This window comes from Megalops cyprinoides, chromosome 15 (genome assembly GCF_013368585.1).
Source record: "Megalops cyprinoides isolate fMegCyp1 chromosome 15, fMegCyp1.pri, whole genome shotgun sequence".
NCBI lineage: Eukaryota > Metazoa > Chordata > Actinopteri > Elopiformes > Megalopidae > Megalops > Megalops cyprinoides.
Genome location: NC_050597.1, coordinates 32,795,679 through 32,803,875, shown reverse-complemented (window position 1 = coordinate 32,803,875; position 8,197 = coordinate 32,795,679).

Genomic DNA, 8,197 nt, shown 5'->3' with positions numbered 1-8,197 from the left:
CCAGAGTGTATACCTGTCATAACACTGGCTCCGTCGGATCCCAGACCTGTCACTCGGCTGATATCCACACCTCTCTCCTTGAGATCAAGCACCACTTTATTGTAAATGCACTGTGCTGTCCCCGAGTTAACGTCATACCCAGGAAACATGTTTCGGTCTTCCCCTCATTTTCCAGTTTCAAGTACATTGAGCTTTTTGTCTACTGTAATGTTCAGTTTCATCAATTATTAGACCTAGACAGTCACTTCTCTTGAGTTTGTCATCTAGCTCTTCAGAGTTTTTTTCCAGAGCGATTTCCATGTCGTTTACCAAATCATTGTGTCTGTATAAACTTGCGTCGCTTTCAAAACCAGGGGCTTTTAGAAATTTCAATAAATCTGTTAACCCAGCAAACTGATGGCATGGGACGTTGTTTTTTGCTACGTGGTAAGACTTTCAGCTGCGAGATGAGCGTGTGTTTTCTCGACTTGATCACGCTATCACAGTGCTGTTTCATGGAACTTTGCTCTTGTGTTAAATGAACAGCTGATGTGTGGTCAGAGCATTGACTGTGTTCTGTCAGTGCAGAGGATTTCAAATTGATTGACCCTTTGATAAAGCCATTTGTCCTACCTGTCCTTTCACAAATGGTACAGAACATTTTGTCTATTCTGTCCACCTTTTCATGTCTTAACCATTTGAACTCTTCCTGCCATTCTGGTTTAAAACATAGTTTGGTTATTTTGGCTGTCGCATCTTCCATTTCTTTAGGAGCTTGACGCTTTTCTGTAGTCTTGCTGGCTGTAGTACTTGCACCATCACTTGGTTTTTAAAAAAACTGGCCAAGGGATGTCTTTGACATTTTGGAGTCGTGCTAATATGCGGAGTAGAGCCAAAGTGCAGGGCTGTTGCTATGGAATGCAAGGCGTGCTACAGGCTTTTGATCTCACGCAACGCTTAGTCACATGACCAAACACCGACTCTTTCATTGTCGTAACAACGGAGGCAAAACCAAACTTTTGCATAATATAAGTTTATATTTAAGTTGTCTTGGCAACATATTTTATAGGTCACACAATATTAGGCTATTTAATATGCTATTAATGAATTTATTTATTTGGAATATTTCCCACCGGACATTTTGGCCGTTGACATTTTCATCTGCCGGACAACTACACATGATACTGGCTAAAAGCTGGCATATGCCAGCTAACGTAAACCCAGAGTAATCTGAGTAATCTAGAATATCTAACACCAGTCTTATGTTGTTAGTTATATGTCTGCCCGTCACAAAACCAGACTGAGTTTCTATTATTTCATTGAGAGTTTCCTTAAGCCTCTTAGCTAGACATGTGGCTATTATCTTTGTATGGAATGATGGAAATAGGTCGCCAATTATCAAGCGATAATTTATCTTTTTGTGGTTTTGGTATTAAATGTAAGGCCTTGAGTCATGGTAGGGGAAGCCTTCCATTCTTTATGCTTTCTAAAAATACTTTACGTAAAAAGGGTGATATTTCTTTAGCAAATCTTTTGTAAAATTCTGACACTAGTCCGTCAACACCTGGACTCTTGTTGTGTTTGAGTTTACCAATGGTATCTTCAATTTCTTTTACAGTAATGGGTGAGTCACATGCATTAAGGCTATCTCTACAAATTTTTTAACATCAGTTATCTATGAATTGTTCTATTGTTGTAATTGATGAATTTGAATCATAGAGAGATTTGTAGAAATTTTCACAGATGGTTGATATTTCTTAAGGGTTCTGAGCAATTATTTTTCTGATGGTGTTTTTCTAATTAAAAAAAAAAAATAACTTGAATTTTGTTCTCCCTCTTCCAATCATTAATCAGTAACTCTGCCAGTTTTACTTTATCTTCTTCAGAAATATTATCTGGTGAAATATTATTTAATGAAATGATATCCTTGATTAATTTTGTTTCTTCTTTAACCATTGCTTTTGTAAAGTCAGCCCCAGTTTTCATCATTAATTTTCTGATCTCCAATTTAAGAAGTTTCCAATTTTTTCCAAACGAATCCTGGATAACAGCCATCTGCCAATAATTGTTTATTGTCTTTTTAATGCTCCTTTCTAGAGGTTTATTGGATAAAAGAGAGCTATTACATTTCCAATATGTATTGTGTTTTATGTGAGGCAGACACAACTATTTCTAGCAAGATTATCTTATGGTCTGAAAAGGGAGCAGGTAAAATATCAACTTTACAGATGGAGCTATCCATATGTTCTGAAATTAGCCAAAAATCTATACATTATTTCAGAGAACTCATTTTGTTCATCCATATGAATTCCATCTCATTGGGATTTTTGAGTCTCCATATATCTATTATGTCTAGCCTGTACATAAAGTCTGTCATTGTAATATTGGAGGCTGCATTTGATCTGGCAGGATATCTGTCAATACCATTATTCAAAGTGAGATTAAACTCACCTCCCAATATTACTTTCATATTTGTGTATTTCCCTAGTATATAATCAATTTTGTTGTTTAAGATTTCAATGAATTGTTTTCTTTTTTATTATTATTCCCATAGATGTTACCAAATAGATGCAACTCATCATTCATGAGAGAGCAATATTTCCTCACCTCACTGAGCTTTCCAGAAATTAGAATCTTTTGACCATGAATGTGTTTCCTGTATAAAACATAAGTCTGCTTTTAAACTCTTCACATACAAAAAAAAATGCTTTCCTTTTTGTCTTGTCTCTTAATCCCCTAGCATTAAATGAAATAATAGATAAGGAAGAAATGATTAATAAGAAAGAGATAGTAAATGACTTTAGAACAGCTTATAACCCTGGGCAATGGAGAATAATATCCTAAACTGACAATCTCCTGATACAAACACAATTCTTAGACATTAGCAGCTTAATAAACTGAAGCTGTAAAACCTTCAAATATATAAACCTTACACTAGCACATTGTAGAATCAAGTAACTAGGCCAGGGTTCAGCAACCTTTACTATCTAAAGAGCCATTTTTGGCCAGAAAGAAAAAAAAAATCTGTCTGGAGCCACAAAAAATAGCCTATTTGAGCCCTTTAAATGCAGGTAGCCTACCACAGCGTATCAGTTTAAATTAGCCTATCAACATTGCTAATAGGTCTAAATGAGCATTCATTCATATGTTTTACAACAAGGTGGCTGCGGTAGGCTATTTATGATTATTTGGTACTTTAACTTTGCATTTCCTATATTTACAAACATTGCGGCGCATAAGCAGAAAGCCACCAGGCAGTAGCCTAACCAGTACCAAGAGAAAATGACCATTCTCAACAGTGTGTTTTATTGTGTTATCATTTTGTAATTTTTACATGATCTGTCAGATGTATATTAAATAATTGTCTACAGTAACGATTCTGTGCGCCTTCAATTGAAAAAAAATGGTAAAGTTAACGTGTCCGATTCGGGGAACACCATATAATTGTATGGGGAATCTGCAGGCTAGTAATGTTACCTAGAGTTAGCAGCTAGGTAGCAGTTTATCCACGTATCAATGGATCCCCAGTAGCCTAATAGTAATAGCGAAGAGTTGTGCTGTCAGGTGTAATATTAATAAAAATTGAAATCCCAATGTGAAGTTTTATGTTTTATCTAAGGCACATAGATAATCAATAAGTTAATTGACCTCGAAACTAGCCAAGACGGTCGGTGACTGTTAAGTGCTGGCTGACACATGCATTCGGTCAGCTATCTTTATGGGGGGAAAACCCGCGTTAAAATAAATCTCTAAAGTTACTCATGTGATCATGTTGGTGAGAATATATTTGGCAGTATGTGACTGCTACAATGCAAAAAAAAAAAATATACCGACATTATATAAACATGGTGTGAATCTCCTTTCTTCTCCCACTGTTTTCCATAATGAAAGCCCTCAGACCAATAAGGTAAGCTGTTTTGCCATCTTTCCTCGCCTTCTCCACTAAAGGTCACAGCAGGTTGTGTCTCGCTCAATCCTCTAAGGAAAAGTCTTCCTTGAAGCATAGCTTCTTTTCACGTAGATATGACTATTATTTCGCAGCTTTCCAGACAGTCACGGTAATGATGCATTGAGAACTGTATTATAATGTCTCTTGGGTGGCTGTCTTGGTGTGGTTTGGCCCGAGCTGATGAACACTGTCGATCACTTTGGGTAGCTTGCTCCTACAATCTGGCATCGTCTCTTGGCAGATAGATATTACTTTCTTTCGGATATCTTCCTTGTTTGCTCCAGCCAGGCCGAATAAACGCAGATCCCAGCACCTTTTATAAGGTGAGAGTTCTAGGATTTTGTTTTCCAATTCCAGTATTTTCTGTTCATTGTTACCCACTCTGATAACCATTTCCGTCATTTTCCCTTTTGAGTCTTTCAACTCAGGGTAGCTAAATTTGACTGAATCTTTCAGATTTTTAATCCCCTCCTGTAAACCATCGGCTCTTTCATTTATCACGACTGTAAGAGTAGCTATAACGTTTTGTGTAATATCCTCGTCTTCAAGCATCTTCCTGTTTTTGCTGATGGGATTCTTGGTCGGAGATTCAGAGGTAGCGGTTGATTTGCGCTTGTGTTAGACGCCATGGATAAAAATTCCTTTGTTCATTCAAATTATGATTATTGGTCAAAGTAAAGGCTTGCTGTTAGGTTGTAAAACAAACTAACAAACCTTTGTCACAAGTGGCAGACTTCAGAAAACCGAAATAAACTGCTATCTCTTAAAAAAAATCTGGAGAGTTTGCCATGATAATGGTGATTATGACGCCATCTTGGGCCCCCGCTTGTACTGGAATTCCCAACTGGGGAACGCGGTCAATCCTTGTTAAAAAATCTCAAGTTGTAGCTTTCGCAAGCACACAAACTACAGACAATCTGCGCTGTTTCGCGAGAATAATCATTTATCCTAATTACTCAATTGGTATTGATTATTCTGTGAATTATTTGTTTTGTTAATCAAGGAGGATAAAGGGGAACAGGTTGAAAGTAATGATAGATTTAAAGGTGGTGTTCAGGCTTCCCCAGCCATCTCACCCGTCACCACTGGTAAATACATACCAAAAAGGCATTTTTTGTTCCCTTGACACCACAACTAGTGATAAATGTGCACATTCCAGGAAAAAATGTTGAGGGCGTTCATTTTATCTTTCTACTGGGTACTCGGCAGTGTTGTTTGTCTGGCAAGATCAATGCATTAATGGAGCATTGTTTATGTCCAGGTATATAATTCTCAGTTAACATGTGTATATTCATTCACAAGGGAATTTTAGGATTTTTATAAAACATAGTACAGACAAAGATGGATAATCACAGATTCTGTAGCAGGACGTGTGGGCTATGGGGATTTTTCAACCTTTGAGAAGTGCTTTAATGGTGAACCTCTGCTCATTTTGAATCACTGAAAAAAGAGGATGGCACAGCACTGAAAAACTAAAGCTTAAAGGGTAATTCTATTGCAAATGTATAAATACATAAAGTTATAAAACACCTTTACTACAGTTGATATCTAGAGATAATCTAAAACATGATTTGAAATGATTTTATGGTTTTGTAACCAACTCAATGGCAATAAAATTCTCACACAATCTGTAGAATGTTTATCCATCTTTCTCTCTGCATTGAAGGGCTATCCCAGAGGACTGAGCAACAGAACTGAAAGTTATAGCTGCCATTAGTAAGCAAGGAACTGCTATAGATTTCACAGGAGAGAAATGGACTCCAAGTCATTACCTGCCCTACTTTGAATATTGTGGGTGGGGAACAGATGAGTTCAAACCACCTCCCCATGACAGCTGGGGACTAAAGACAAACAAGAGTAATGTTGTAACAATTAATGTCTGTTTCAAATGAATTTTTACAAAATAACTCCTGTAAGCATATAAAAGGCTAAATGTGTCCCGGACAGCCACCGGAACCCGCTTTCAGGGCTCATATTGAAGTCAATAAAATACTAGTCTAGCATCCACTCTCTTCTGTGACAAATGAAATGCAAAGGGAGACTCCTCTGCCCCCTTGACTGTTTGGCACACTTTATTTGGGTACCGGTAAGGTAAAGAACAACCTGAAACATGTGTCCCAGAGCTTTTGGCTGCCGACACCTTAACAATTGGGTCAATCGAGATGGCAAACAATTATAGACTGGGACTGGGAATGGGCAATCAAGAACTGTCTCAGAGGAAGGGGTATCTGGGCTTATTCAAACGATGGTATCCTGGCTTTCTCAAAACTGGCACTCTGACTTCATTATCATTCAGGCGACAGGTCCGGTTCACTTACCTCAAGGGCGTAACCTAAAAAGTGTCACTCCGATTTGATTATCATACAGTCGATACAGTCCCCTCCAAAGGTATTGGAACAGCAAGGCAAATTCCCTTGTTTTTGTTGTTCACTGAAGACATTAGGGTTTAAGATCAAAAGATGAGTATGAGACAAGAGTTCAGAATGTCAGCTTTTATTTCCTGGTATTTACATCTAGATGTGTTAAACAACTCAGGACATACTACCCTTTGTTTGAACCCACCCATTTTTCAAGTGAGCAAAACTATTGGAACATTGACTGACAGGTGTTTCTTGTTGACCAGGTGTTGCCTTTAAGGTTGATTGATCAAACATTAAATAGCTTTGCATGACTAGTCTACTTTTTGGCCTGGGTTTAAACCTATAAAGGTTTAAAAAACCTCTTCTTGTTGAAGAGCAGACTGAAGAGAGAAACCCCCCGAAACAAACAAGAACTAAAAGAAGCTGCGGTAAAAGCCTGGAATAGCATCACAAATGAAGAATGCAACAGTTTGGTGATGTCGATGGGTCGCAGGCCTGAGGCAGTTATTGCAAGCAAGGGTTATGCCACCAAATATTAAATGTTATTTACTTTAAGATTATTTGTTCCTTTACTTTTGCTCACCTAAAAATTCTGTGGTGTAATACAAACGGTGATATATCCTAAGTTGTTTAACACATCTAAATGTAAATACCAGGAAATAAAAGCTGACATTCTGAACTCTTGTGTCATACTCATCTTTTGATCTTAAACCCAAATGTCTTCAGTGAATAACAAAAACAAGGGAATTTGCCTTGCTGTTCCAATAAATTTGGAGGGGACTGTAGGTCTGTTTCGTTTACATCAAGAACAACCTTACATTGTATATATGGGAATTAGTTTGAACAATCGGGGTTCACTCCAACACCGCTAAACCCAAAGTCTGTGTTTTTCCCCAAGCTTCGATACTGTTTTCTACTGAATTAAAAACTTTCATATCAACATGCATTCTTCTCCATCCTCCTTTTTTTTCTTACAACAATCTCTCCTCAATTTATGGACAGGTACCTATTCTCAATCACCCTGCATTCAGCAAATGAGCCGTATGTTTTTAAAACACTTATTTTGCTCGTCAAATTCTGGGAATCAGGTTTAATATTTAAATATTTTGCACATGGTCGGGGGCAGGAAGGCAATTGTGTATTGTGCTGCATAAAAATGCACTTTTAATCAATTGTAATGCTAGTGGCAGTCCTCTCCTCCCTAGATGACCTGGGCGAATCAACCATGCCTGGGCAGAGGGTTTCGGCCTTGCTAGGGAAGACCACATGCTGAAAACAGTCTCATTTTGTGACAAGAAGCAGAGAGAACACAAATGCAGAGATGACTTGAGACACAAGAGGTTTGGTTCAAAAAGAAACAAAGTTACCCTTAGGGGAGATGCACAGCAACTCAAGACTGAGCAGAGATATGAACAAAGGGGAGGGCTTAAATAACAAAGAACACAGGTGTGAACAATAACTAATCAACACAGGTGAAAGACATTAAGTAAATGAGACAGAACACGGGACGTTATGTGACCATCTGGTGGCCAATCCGGGAAGCAGCAGTTGCATTCCTTACATGTTTATAATTTCCCATTGCTATGTAATCAAAATGGAAGATTGCATATTTTGCAGCAACACAAATCCACATTTTGGAGAGAGATGCAGTTTCATAGAGGTGTACCCACATCTGCTGTGGAGGTGCTCAGCAAAAGCAGAATAATGTAAAATATGTGAATGAATAATGTAGAAGAATACCCACACGCTACTGCATGGGCAGTCACACGGGTGTCCCACATAAAGAGAGGAAGACAAAAACAGGGATAAATCATCACAAAATCAATTTACTTTTAAACAAAGTACAAACAAAACCACACAGAAATCAGAGCCAATCCACAGCAAACCAACTGCTCACCACCAAGCCCAC